This window comes from Bufo bufo, chromosome 11 (genome assembly GCF_905171765.1).
Source record: "Bufo bufo chromosome 11, aBufBuf1.1, whole genome shotgun sequence".
In the NCBI taxonomy this organism is placed as follows: Eukaryota; Metazoa; Chordata; class Amphibia; order Anura; family Bufonidae; genus Bufo; species Bufo bufo.
Window position 1 is genome coordinate 82750710 of NC_053399.1, and position 15036 is coordinate 82765745.

Sequence of the window (15036 nt, forward strand, 5' to 3'; positions counted from 1 at the left end):
CACCCCGATCTCCCGCTTGACACAAGTCCACCCGATGCCTCCAGATCCACAATACTAAGGTTCGCTTTTGTGTCTCACGATTTGTTACCACCATTGTCATTATTGCTATGTGTTCTCTTGCAGCTTTTGTTCTGCTTTTTACTATGCATCCTAGTGGTCGCAATGAGGATTATATGGCAGCCTCCATCATTTATATCCCCCTAATTAAGCCAGCAATATGTTGTATTCTTGGTGTTATACAGAAAGTCATACAATTCTAGCTATCACATGATTATTTATACATTTTTACTACTGCTCCCCCATATAGGTCTTGTACTAGTTCTACCTGGATTGTGAAGAACATGATCCCATCTTGGAATCAATTCGTACATATTGACATATATATGTTCATTTGACAGATCTTCTCTGCATTTAATTGCATTATATTCTAGATATCTATATATCAGTTTGTTATCTGATACTCTGTTGTATCTCATACTTATTGTCTGCCCCATGGGCTATGTCTGTACTAAAATTCTATGTATTTATCTGTACTTAGGCCGTGAACAAGGTCCTGGTGGACCGAAACGTTGGCCAGTGTTATAAGATCCAATTTTGGGATGGACAATAAATGAACCATTTCTGATCGCTTACCGCCTCCGCCTCTCTCTTGCATACCAGGGGGGGCCCATTCATACTAGTGAGCGCTTCTGGATGCGTTCACTAGTATGATACTAGTGAGCCCTTCCAGAAGCGCTCGCTAGTATGAATGGGCCCCCTTACACGCCAGGCCCCTGTGCAGCTTAACTGGCTACACAGGCAATATGTCCGCCCCTGATTGTGTCTACCTGAGAGCTCCATTATACATTGTGCCTGACAGAGACCTCCACCATACATTGTGCCTGTCAGAGACCTCCATCATACATTGTGCCTGCCAAAGATCTCCACCATACATTGTACCTGCCAGAGATCTCCAACATACATTGTATTTTATAGAGAGATCCATCATACATTGTACCTGCAAAAGATCTCTACCATACATTGTACCTGCCAGAGATCTCCACCCTACATTGTATTTTATAGAGAGATCCATCATACATTGTACCTGCCAGAGAGCTCCATCATACGTTGTACCTGCCAGAAAACTCCACTATACAGTGTGCCTGCCTGAGAGCTCCACCGAACATTGGGCATCCTTTATTAAGAGCAACGTTTTAGACGTCGGTCTTAATTACCCCTGCACTGGCGGTGGATCCGCTGAAGTTACAGTATGTAGAGGCACCGGCCTCTACATAATTTAGGCGCATCCACCACCAGTCTAAATGTACGCTTGCTTCTTTGCTGGCGTAGATGTAGAACATTTTCTTCGCCTAAAACAGGTCCTGCCCCCTTTTTTAGACCTGGTGTGAGCTTGGAAAAGTCGCAAACTGCGGCACAAAGGTCTGCGATATATATACTGTACGTATATCTGACAGTAATGATGATAGTAAATGATACCCATTGTGCCTGCCAGAGATCTGCACTGTACACTGTGCCTGCCTGGTTGATGAGCTGCGTCATATTTTCACCAATTATTTTTAGGATTAAAGGACTTTTTTAGAGGGGTTCTACTATGTAATATACTCACCACCTATGTTGTTCTATTCCCCTGCTGCCACTCTCTGCCACTCTGGGCTTCTTTATTACATCACTATAGACTGTATTTTATAACCTGAAAGACCGATTAGGCCTATTTCACACAAACAATACTGATTGTGTCCAGATCTGTCCAGAAAAAAACTAAAGGTTTTGCACACAAGTTTAATCAGTTTTGTCTGCAATTGCGTTCAGCGTTTCAGTTTTTTCCATGCGGGTACAATCAGTTTTTGATGCATTTTCTATGCGCGTGAAGAAAAAACGGAAGAATAACAATCTACATCTCTTAGCAACCATCAGGAAAAAAACACCTTGCAGCCACATGACTTCCATTTTTCACGCAAGTCCTATTCACTTCTATGGAGCCAGGACTTCGTGAAAAATGCACATTTTTCCTGAATGCAAAGATGATGAATGAAAAATGACATGAATCGTATTAAGTCCAGATGCTAAGCTTTTGCTTCACGCTTCACACCCAGACAGAAAACTCGCTCGTGTGAAAGTGGCCCTATCAAAAGGGAATAAAGTCTTCTACATGTCCTGGCAAACCAGTGCTATGTTTTCAAACTGCCCCCATAGACTGCCGAGAACTAAAAGCCCAACCGCCCAACCACATGTCTTCCCCGCCTGAACAAAATAACGACAGAGGCAACAGTTTTTTTGTGGAGTGAGGGTCGGTCACAGCTTTATTTATCTTTTAAGTGTTCTTCACAAAAACCACCAACTTTATCAAATGCCAAACCACAGTGGGCAAGTCCGCCTTCTCCTCCGGTCTTAGTATTTTATTTCCACTCACCTCCAGCTGTGACTTAAACCACGGCAACTGTAACAGAAAGATATGTGAGACCAAAACATCATGGAGAAACAACCAAAGGGGTGGGAGGGTGGGTTATAGCTTTATATATCTTTTAATTGTTATTCACAAAAACCACCAGCTTTATCAAATGCCAAGAAACCACTTCCAGGAGTGTGAGAAGCGATATGCCCCACTGAAACCACAGTGGGCAAGTCCGCCTTCTCCTCCGGTCTTAATATTTTATTTCCACCGACCTCCACGGAGGAGCCCGTGTACCTCTACACGGCGCTCCGACCCCCACCCAACAGAAACAAGGCCTGTTCCACCGCTTCTTGAAGGCCAGAAAGAAAAATATCCAGGCCAATTTCATTCAGGTGTACACCATCAGGTCACATAAGGTGCTGGTTGTCCCCTTCAAGCTGATGATGACGGACTACCACACCCCCACGGGAGCGAACAAAGTAAGAAGTCCGGCATTAACTGTGCGTCACGGTCCCTCCTGTGAGAGAAGTGAGAAGATCGGATAGACTTGCTGCACGTGAGACTATCTGACAGGTCTCTCTGTTTTCCTCTATGTATGTTGTTGTTTGGCAGGATCTCACCTCTCCTCAGGTGCCGCTCGTTATCAGTGATGAGGCTCTATTTAGATCCACCTCACACTGCTGACCATGCAGTTTCGGCTTGGAGTTGCTAGTGCTGGTTTGTCTTGGATCTCCTGCTTCTCCATAGATCTCCAAGCTAAGTACTTGTTGACTTCGCTGTTTCTTATTATCTGGTGTATGTTGTTTCTAGGCCTCAGGGAGACGCAGGTTCCTTCATTCGGGAAGGAACCAGCTGTCTCATCCCCTGCTACCTATCCTAGGGCTTGTCAGTTTTAGCATGTGTAAAGGAACCCATATAATACAGATGAGCCCTTATGCAGCTTACTCCTGAACAAACAGCCGAAAATCCGTAATAAAGCGAATAGAAGATCCCAGTCCCTCAAACATGCGCCGAGACTACATGAAGGGGTAAAATCAGTGTGTTTAATTAGCAGTTGAATAATTTCTTTTATGCCCTGCTCCCATGCAAGGGAGACACCCACAACAAATATACATTAACCAATAACACAAAGGTTACAACCCACATAGAATCCTCCCCTCTGCCTGTGATATAATCATGGTGAACCATGGTTAACATAATCATCCCAGGCAGGAGAATACACAATGTCCTCTGTCCTCGAGAAAACCGAGTTGTAATTCAATTATCTCTCAGGACAGAGGGCAATCGCCAATACACACAGAGAGACAATGGAACAGACTTCACTACTCAACGTATACAATGTCCCACCCTTTACAATACACATAGACATTTAACATCCCAACATGGCACAAATTAGTTAGTAAAAGTCTCTTGGGCCTGGCTGTACTCATGGCTTTTCTGTCCAAAGCCGATTCTACACAGTCTTTTGTCCTGGAGACAATTGAGAAGTGATCCACTTATCTCCCAAGGACAGAGGCAAGACTCCATTAGCCACATGGTAGCAAAGGACAGCAAACTACATGAACCCACATAACTATGCAGCCATTGCAGAAAACCGGTGCATTCAACATGGGACCGTAATCACATGGTTTAGTGGCAACTGGGTGGTCAATAGGAACATTCGCCACTTCATTTGTGTGTTTTTGGGCTCCGTTCGTCTGGATGAGTGGTTGGCAATAGCAGGGCAGGAACTCACGAACGGAGTTAAATTCGCATAGAACAAGTAAAAGTAAGCAGAAACCTCCCTTTCTCCACATAGCTCCCCCTTAGTTCCATGGGATGGCATACCCGCCTAGACCCTAACGGGTTGGCTTTGGGATGTCCGGTGTTAAACGTAGTTTTTCCATTTCTGTTTGCCAAGATAGCCCATCTGCATTGGCATTCTGCTTCCCTGGCCGGTACTGCATTGTAAAATTATAGGGTTGCAGTGCCAAGCTCCATCTAAGCAGTCTGGGGTTATTTCCGGCCACCCTGTTGAGCCAGATGAGGGGGGTTATGATCCGTCATGACAGTGAAAGATCGTCCTTATAAATAAGGCTGTAATTTCTTGAGGGCCCAGACCAATGCTAAACATTCTTTCTCAACGGTGGCATAACTGACCTCTCTGGGTATAAGTTTTCTGCTCAGATATGCCACCGGATGCTCCAGTCCATCATCCCCCACTTGGCTTAGCACAGCTCCCAGTCCAAACATTGAGGCATCTGTGTGAACGAGAAATCTTTTAGCGTGATCCGGTGCCGCCAATACAGGGGTTTTACTTAATGCAAGCTTGAATTTCTGGAAAGCTTCCTCACACTCTGGAGACCATGCTACCTGCCTAGGTAAGGACTTTTTGGTAAGGTCGGTCAGGGGTTTGGCTATGGTGCTATAATCTGACACTAATTTCCTATAATAGCCAGCGGTCCCTAAGAAAGCCATAACCTGAGTCTTGGTGCGTGGTTGAGGCCACTGAGTGATAGCTTCAATTTTAGCGGGTTCAGGCCTCTGCTTGCCTGACCCTACCCTATGGCCTAGATATTGGACCTCCGCCATGCCCACATGACACTTTTCTGGTTTCAAGGTTAATCCGGCCTCTTGAATTTTCTTGAGTACTACCGAAATGTGCTCCAGGTGGGCCTCCCAAGTGCTGCTGTAGATGGCTATGTCATCTAAATAAGCACAGGCGAAGCCCTGAAATCCCTCTAGGAGCCGGTCTGCAATCCTTTGAAAAGTGGCGGGGGCATTCTTCATCCCAAATGGCATGACCTTAAATTGGTACAATCCAAATGGGGTGACGAATGCCGACTTAGGAATAGCATCAGGCTCCAAGGGGATTTGCCAATAACCCTTGCACAAGTCAATAATGGTCAAGTAATTCCCTCCTGCCATACGGTCTAAGAGTTCATCTACCCTGGGCATGGGGTAGGCATCCATAACTGTTCGGTCATTAAGCCTGCGGTAATCCACGCAAAACCGCGTGGTACCGTCTTTCTTTGGTACTAACACCATTGGGGAGGCCCAGGGGCTCTGAGAGGGTTCTATAACCCTTAGGTCTAGCATCTCCTGAATTTCCTTTAACATGCTATCTCTAACTGCCTCAGGAATTCTGTACGGTTGCTGTCTCAAAGGTACCTGACCTGGGGTCTCTACCCGGTGTACAGCCAGGGTGGTGTAGCCTGGAAGAGCAAAGAACATATCTCGAAATTCCTGCAATAGCTGGGTATCCTGTGCCCTTTCCTCTGGCTTTAACTCTGGCCCTAATCCAACCTGCTCCACCCCCGTGGGTTCTTTGTGGAGCAAATTGGGTAAGGGTATACCCTCACTATCCTCAAACGCCGGAGCGCATACGGCAGAGACCTCCTCTGGTCTCTCTAAGTAGGGTTTTAACATATTGACATGAAATGACCTGCGAATCCTTTCATTGTTACAATCTGTTACTATGTACGTGGTATCGCTGACCCTGGCTAATACTTTGTAGGGCCCTTGCCAAGAGGCCTGCAACTTATCATTTTTTGTCGGTTTGAGGACTAGCACCTTTTGATCTATCTCTAGGATACGATCTCTAGCTCCCCTATCGTACCAGTGTTTTTGTCGCTGTTGAGCCGCCTGCAGGTTTTCTCTTACAGATTGAGTAAGGGCCTGCAGTCAGTCTCTCAACTCCAAAACAAATGGTACTATAGGCATGCCTGATTCCCCCATATTCCCTTCCCAGTGTTCGCGGACCAGGTCCAGCGGTCCTCGGACTCTCCTTCTATATAATAGTTCAAAAGGAGAGAACCGGGTGGATGCCTGGGGTACTTCCCGGTAGGCGAACAGTAGGTGGGGAAGGAATTTTTCCCAGTTCCGACAGGTCTCTCCGAACGTGATTAGCATCTGTTTCAGAGTGCCATTAGTGCCATACTAAGTTCTCCATATCATCCCCAAACGTTCGCAGAGCCCGTTTGTTTGGGGATGATATGGAGAACTTAGTATGGGTTTTACCCTGCAGCTCTGCCAGGGCTGCTGAGTAACTACCGCCGTGAATTGGGTCCCTTGGTCAGATACTATTTCCCTAGGGAACCGCACTCTAGTGAATACCTGGATGAGAGCTTCAGCTACGGTTTCAGCAGTGATGTTAGGTAGGGCTATAGCTTCCGGGTAGCGAGTAGCATAGTCCACCACTGTAAGAATATACTTCTTACCTGATGGACTAGGCTTACTAAGGGGTCCTACCAAATCTACTGCTACTCTGAAGAAAGGTTCCTCTATTATGGGTAGTGGGCGTAGTTTGGCTCTGGGCTGGTCACCCCTCTTTCCTACTTTCTGACATACGTCGCAGGTTCTACAATAATTTTGCAAATCTCGGGTAACACCTGGCCAAAAAAATGTCTGGGTCAGCCTATCCCGGGTTTTCTTAATCCCTAAATGTCCTGCTAACGGTATGTCATGGCTAATCCGTAATAGCTCTGCCCTATATTTGCGGGGTACCACTAACTGCTTCTTTATTACCTGTCGGGCTCCTCCCCCTGCCCCCTCTGTTAACCGATATAGTAAACCTTTCTCCCACTGTAACTTCTCCTGTCCTATGTCTCCCTGGGGATTATCCGCCTCCCTCCTGTACCCACTTAACGTGCTATCCTCCCTCTGCACTTGCCCAAAGTCTGTGGGAGTGCCTCAATACATGTTAGGACTAGAATTTACAGCAGCATTATCAGTGCCTACCTGGTCATCCGAGGAGTGTGAGGTACCCATAGCGCATGCCTGTTGTCTGGTTGAGACTGGGAGTGCTCCTGCTGTAGTCGGCTGTACAAATTGAGACGTCAAGCACCCCAAGTCGTTTCCCAGCAAAACCTCTGCTGGTAACTCTGGCATGATGCAAACACGGTGAGGTTGTACTAGGGTGATCGTAGCTCCAGTGTCTCTCAGTCCTCTGGCTTCCTGCCCATTAAGGGTCACGGTCTGTCGATGGTGTGCCCGGTTGTCATCTGCTGCTTGCACTGGATTGACCTCATGTAGCATGGACCAATTCTCAGACGGATTGCGCCCCCCCCCTTGTGTAGAATAGTTGTAATCCTCTTGTACACAATGAGCAGCTGCTCTCGTTGGAGGGGTTGGTGCTCGCCCCCATCGATTATTATTACGGTGGGGACAATTAGGTCTGATGTGTCCCACTTGCTTAAACCCAAAACACATCGGTGCAGTTTTCGGAACCCCAGTGGCGGTAGGTTGACTCACCGGTGGTACTGGTTTCGGTTGCTGTGTTGGGTCAGGAGTCTGATACTGTGGTCGAAATCCTGAGGCTCCCCGGTTGTTATCTGCCCGTCTGCTTTCGTGAAATTCGTCTGCTAAACGTGCGGCTTCTTCTACTGACGGTGGTTTTCTGTCCTTGACCCAATCCCTGGTATCTGTAGGAGTGTGGTCAAAAAACTGCTCCAACAATATTAACTGTAATGCATCCTCCGGTGTAGTCGCCTGGCATCCCTGCATCCAATTACTGGCAGCGCGGTGCATGCGGAATGCCCACTCTGTGTAAGAGTCTTTGCCCTGTTTCTGGAGGGACCGGAATTTTCTCTGGTGTGCCTCTGGGGTAACTGCATAATGGGCCAACAATATCTCCTTCACTTTCTCATAATTTTGCATGTCTGCATCAGGTACCGCTCTAAAGGCTTCTGCGGCTCTGCCTGAAAGCTTGCTGCTCAATATCGTAGCCCAATTAGTGTTATCCACATCTTCTAATACACACTGTCTTTCAAAGTCCTGCAGATAATTGTCAATATCCATTTCACTTTCTATGAAACTTTTAAAAGCAGCATAATTTATCTTACGTGACCGCCCCATAGATGATCCTGGTAGTGACAATATATCCATTTGTGGTGATCTTTCTCTGGCCTCCCGTGCTTCCCGGCGGCTTTCTGCTTCCGAAGCTTGTGCCATAATCTGTACCACAATTTCTGGTGTAGGATTCGGTCCTACCAAACTGAGTCTCCATCTCACATCTTTCTGAAACTCCGTTTCCTCTGTGTTCGCCATTTGCACCTCGCTGTTTCAGTCGCTCTCCAGTAATTTGGCTATTATCGTGGCTTTTGGCTTGTTGCTTGTCACTATGCCTCGAGCTTCCAGCAGTTCTTTAAGTTTCAGCCGTTCGTATCTATGCGCCATTCACTTTCTTTTTGGTTAAATGAAGTAAATCCATTCGGGAGAAATCCCGCTGCTGCCACCAGTGTAAAGGAACCCATATAATACAGATGAGCCCTTATGCAGCTTACTCCCGAACAAACAGCCGAAAATCAGTAATAAAGCGAATAGAAGATCCCAGTCCCCCAAACATGCGCCGAGACTACATGAAAGGGTAAAATCAGTGTGTTTAATTAGCAGTTGAATCATTTCTTTTATGCCCTGCTCCCATGGAAGGGAGACACCCACAACAAATATACATTAACCAATAACACAAAGGTTACAACCCACATAGAATCCTCCCCTCTGCCTGTGATATAATCATGGTGAACCATGGTTAACATAATCATCCCAGGCAGGAGAATACACAATGTCCTCTGTCCTGGAGACAACCGAGTTGTAATTCAATTATCTCTCAGGACAGAGGGCAATCGCCAATACACACAGAGAGACAATGGAACAGACTTCACTACTCAACGTATACAATGTCCCACCCTTAACAATACACATAGACATTTAACATTTCAACATGGCACGAATTAGTTAGTAAAAGTCTCTTGGGCCTGACTGTACTCATGGCTTTTCTGTCCAAAACCGGTTCTACACAGTCTTTTGTCCTGGAGACAATTGAGAAGTGATCCACTTATCTCCCAAGGACAGAGGCAAGACTCCATTAGCCACATGGTAGCAAAGGACAGCAAACTACATGAACCCACATAACTATGCAGCCATTGCAGAAAACCGGTGCATTCAACATGGGACTGTAATCACATGGTTTAGTGGCAACTGGGTGGTCAATAGGAACATTCGCCACTTCATTCGTGTGTTTTTGGGCTCCGTTCGTCTGGATGAGTGGTTGGCAATAGCAGGGCAGGAACTCACGAACGGAGTTAAATTCGCATAGAACAAGTAAAAGTAAGCAGAAACCTCCCTTTCTCCACAGCATGTCTTTAGGTATCCGGCGTATGAGTATTTCCACCATCAGAATCTGCTCATACTGGCAGGAGTTAGGGAAAGGCCTAGGGATTACTAGGAGGTCACCATCCCTCTTCCTTAGCTTTTGAGGCCTAGTTTGTTGTCTATTCATTGTGATGTGTATTTGGTGTTTTCCCTTCGCCTAAACCTGTGACACTGTGCATCTGGCTCTCTCAATGGCCCCGCGTCCCTGGCGCCCTGACAAGTAACTCTGGAAACCATTTCCGACCAAACTAGAATAATTTCCTGGAAAAAGGTAGGAATTCTTTCCAAATCGGCTCTAATGAGGGTGACGAGCATGCAGAGGTCATTACTCCCAGCATGAAGTACTAAAATAACTGGAGTTTGTAGCACTTTACTGAGGTTAACAGTCTCCAGAAGTACGTATGACGAGCGAAGACCGCGAATGCCACACCACATAAGCTCCACATTCCGGAAACCCAGGCTACGTCCACCCGGCCGGAACTCCGCTCTTTGCCCAGCCCAGAGAATGTAATAATGCCTTAGAAAACAAAATGTGGGGCAAGGAGAATCTGCAAAAGAAAATAATTATAATAGCTCCGGGCGAACATAAGACATAAAGCATGCTGACTTCCACCTGCCAATGCGCTATACCTTGGAATCCGGTAAACCAGCCCTGGCGGCCTCCGTGGCCTCTCCGATGCAAAACGAATATGATCCATATTCCGTGACTGGTAATCCCAGGAGTGTGAGGCAACGGCAGAAAATGGAGCAAAACTGAAAACGAGTAAGAGGCTAGCTTGAGGCATGGCATAAAAAAGAGGCACCTTTTCCCCGAGAGGCGTTGAATTCCACCACGGCTCGGAAAGGGCAAACCGGGCCCTCAATGCGGTACAAAGGAACCTAGGAACCGCAAGCGAAAACGTCAGTTTTTGAACATCGGATACAAATGCGAACAGCTGAGTCGGAAAAAGAGACATCAGCAAGGGCAAGACCGACCGCCGGGGCGAAACCTGGACTGGGGAAGAAGCTCACAGATTCTGAAAGCGCCAAAAAAGGCGATGCAAAAAGCGCCACGAAAAAGTAAATCTTTGGCAGAAGAGAGGCAGACCTTGTCCAAGGACTGAACTAAATGGGTGAGGAGCTGATAAGAAACGGGGCGCCTGCGTTCCTTTCGAACATATTCTTTCCGCCACCCTTTAAGGGTTTGTCAAACGATGAAAAACTTGGTGACGTCCGACCATCCCTTTAGTCAAAAGTGAAAACTAATTCCCAACAACCGATGCAGGGCAAAAACCGTCGAAACCCCCGCAGCCCGCAAGCGCAACATGTAATCAATGGTAACCCGCAGCCTACCAGCAACAGAAGTGTGAACCGAACTGTCAACGCGACCCAGTACGCCCAAGCCTTACCATAACCAGACCAGCTCGAACAAGGGTCATCAGGTGTTCATCAGTGTTTCCCATAGGTGAGTAGGGCACGGAAGACCCTACTGTGCAGCGTCCGGTACAAGCTTCCGGAATTCCTGCCAACGAAAAAACGTGAGAGAGCGTCAGCAGCAACATTGACAACACCCGAAACATGAGAGGCCTGGAAATAAATGTTTAATTGCAAACATCGAAGTACAAGGTAGCGTAACAAAGACAAAACTGGGAGGGAGGAAGAGGTCAATTTGTTAATGCAATGAGCAACTGCCATATTGTCCATCCAAAAGCAATCCCGCCTATTTTGCAGTCTGAAACCCCATAATTCAATAGCGACAATAATGGCAAAAAATTCTAACAAAGTAATGTTAGAGCAAAGACCAGCCGTGCGCCATTTAGAGGGTCAGACTGCGGATTCCAGTCCACGCCGAAACCAGTGGATCCCGCAGCATCAGTAAAGATGGATAGGTCGGGCTGGAGATTTCGGGGAGCTGCCAGCAAGTGTGGCTGTTATAACAATGGAGGAATTCACGCCACACATAGAGGTCATGCTTCAATTGCAGGGTTAAACAGACGTGGTGGTGAGGATTTGATACACCTCGCGTCGGCAGGGATAAACGTCTAGAGAAAACCCTGCCCATGGGCATGACCTGGCAAGCGAAAACTAGGAGCCCAAGGAGGGACTGAAGCTGTTTGAGGGTGTCATTTTACAGAGCAAAAACCCTCAATAAGGGCAACGAGCTTTGACAACTTATCCTGGGGAAGGCAAAAAAACATTAAAGATGAGTCAATCTCAATCCCTAAAAAGATTATTGAAGTGGCTGGACCCAGGGTCTTATCAGCAGAAAGTAGGACGCCAAAAAGGGACATTAAAAAAACAAAAAGAGTTCAAAAGAAATTGACACTGAGAGGAATCTCCTGGGGAAACAAAAAGAATGTCGTTCAGGTAATGAATGATAGAGCGGGAACCAGTTTCATAGCAAATGACCTATTCCAGGAAGGAGCTAAATAATTCAAAAAAGTGGCAGGAAATGGAGCAACCCATGGGGTGGCAAGTGTCGTAATAATAATGCCCATCTACCATGCATCCCAGCAGATGGTAACAATCCGTGTGCACAGGAAGCAGACGGAAGGCCGATTCGATGTCCGATTTCGCCATCAAGGCCCCTGTGCCTGCTTCCCTAACTAACGTAATCGCCTTGTCAAAAGAAACATAGGAAACCGAGGCGTCATCTTTTGGGATACCGTCGTTAACCGATGTTCCCTTGGGGAAGGAGAGGTGGTAAATCGAGCGAAAGCACCCGGTCTCCCGCTTGGGAACAAGTCCCACGGGGGAAATTCGGATGTTTAAAAAGGGAGGTGAAGTAAATGAGCCAACTATTCTCCCCAATTCTACTTCCTTGCAAATTTTTTCTCGCAAAACATCTGGGTAGCGCCTGGCAGAGGGTAAATTATCAGAATGAATGGGGGAACTGGAAAGATAGAAAGGGATGAAAAAACCGAAGGAAATACCAAATCGCAGTTGGGCCGCTTTTATTAGGGTATTGGTCGAGCCACGGGGACATCGCGACCACGCTCAACGGGGTCTTTTCCACTAGTGGGGGCTGAGGATCTGGGGGGTGCAAGTCGAGAAGAGCGGATGGCCAATGGGTCCCACCGCAAAATAAGCATTCGTGTTTGTACTTACACAGTGCAAAGAATTTGCAGTGGCCCTCGTTATAGAGCCAGCAGGCTCCCGGTCTGCGAACGACCACTGGCCCCTGGCTGCCCAAAGAGACATCATCAGACGTAACCAAAGATCCGTGGCTTTGACTCCCCAACCAATTTCTGGGTGAAGTGCCAATCGTCTACGGAATTCCTTATCATACCTCCACCAAGCGGACCCCCCCCATAGGACTTGTGAGCACTGTATATAGAATCCATGTAAACAAATAACTCTGAACAGCGTTCTGGATGCTGCTGCCCCATAACATAGCCTAAAACTGAGAAAGCTTGTAACCAATTACCCATGGTGTGAGCCACCCTAGGCCTGAGATCAATTAATCTATCGGAGTTGGGCCTACGCCTTATCAACCGTGTGCTGGTCAACGGTAATCAAGGACCAAATTTCGACATACTGATTGTTCCAAATTTTCTTTTTGGTGTCAATGTCCAAATAGGCTCCCAAGGGGGAGAGGCCGCAAAATAGGGATTTTTTGTGATCGCTGGCCCTAGGCGGCAGAACACCTGGGGCAGTGGGCTTTGGGGGTGCATGGGAATCCCCCCCGTCCATTTGAGATAGCAGTGCCTTAAGGACAGGGACTAACTGCTGACCCATAGAGGCCGAACCCCAGGCCCCCGTGAAATTAAACTCACCACCAGGTGAAGTTGATAGAGGCTCCACAGGAGCAACCGGGGAATCTGGCTCCTGGACCGCGCTGACCCAGCTGACCCCACAGGACGATCTTCTGGCCGAGTCAGTAGCTCCCTGCCTCCGGCGTGAGTGGGACCTGCAGAACTAGTGCTGCGGGAGCTGACCTCCGAAGAAGAAGGCGACCGCCAATGGGAGGGCCTGGAGCGGACATTTCTGCGGATCAGCCGAGAGGATCGTGAGCGGTGACGGGAACAGCTATGCCGATGGAATCCGCCTTCGTGGGTTAACAGCATGGGCTGGCTGCCCAGGGAGAATGGGGACAGCAGGGGTCTCAGGCTCCTGGGACTCAGGAACTTGCACAGGGGCTGAGGTGGGGGTCAAAGGAGAGACTGTCACTAATATAGTGGTGGGCAGTGCAAGAACCCCAGCGTTCTGCTCAACAGGGGAAAAGCTGACTGGGGGCTTCTCAACAGAGGAGGAGGCTGTGGGAGTATTTCCCATTATGTTTGTGTGGTAAGTTATAAATATCGGCTGGGGTAGTGGCTGCAGAGCGAGCCAGAGCCGGAGCACACGAGGCAGGAGTGGGGGGCGGAGCCACAAAACACACTGCCGGAAGGACAGCAGAGTTCCCGGCAGGCGCGCTAAATACAGCGTCCCCCCCTTTTTTTAATTTGTACCCGGGTGCATTTGTCAGGCAGCCAGCTGCAATGTAAACCTATCAGGACCCTGCGAATGCTTGCATTCTGCTGCATGTGTTCTTCTATACGTTGCTGCAAAATTGCAATGCTGAATACATAATGCTAATCCACAGCAATGTGTAGGCTAGTGGGGCCTTTTATTTTTTATTACTATTATTATTGTATTTTTTTTCAAGACCTTTGGGGGACATTATTTTTTATTGCTAATTTCTGCCGTATCTGAGGCTGATATATTAGCCCTAGTTACAGGAGGAATGCAGCCCATGGAGGTTGTTCATGTAAAAGAATCTGTGGTGCTGCTTATCTTTTGTTATTTTTTAAAAGCATATTAATGACACCAAAAGTCTACGCGTTTCGGACAGTTAAAAATTAATCCTTAATCATGACATACAAAAGTGAGAAGGGGGAAGGGAAACTCAGCAAAACACCCAATACGTGCATTAAAAATCACAGATAAAAAAGTTACTATTTATATTGTAAAACTAAGTCATATTTTTTGTTCAAATCATTGGGTGCGCAGCTCCCCAAATTGAACATCCAATATGCTTCTCTGCTCAACAGCTTGCGCTTATGGTCTCCTCCTCTAATAGGGCGAGACACTCTTTCTATTCCCTGAACCGAAAGAGCCGCAGTGCTTTCCTTATGAACTACCGCAAAATGTAGACTGGCGGCAGAAACATTTTGTGTTTTAAAATAGGGAATATCTTGCCCTTTCTCTCAATATTTTATACATAATAAAGTGATATGAATTTGGATATATTATCTCCACTGGCTTTATTGTTAAAATAGGGAATGTTTGATAGATTTTGCAGTTAAGGAGTTGTTTTATTCTATGAGTTTTACCATTAGCTGTATTTTGCTAATTTCCATATACCCGCAGCATATACATCTATTACTGCTGCATTTGTATATCCCTTTATAAGATAACCATGTCTGCTGGGATTTTGTGTGGTCATAGAATAAACTCGGACTAATCTTTTGTCCCACCGTAGGGGCTCTGCGTGCTACACACTGAACTCCCGTGGACACTATCCCGTCCCACCTCTGATCACCGTTCAGCAC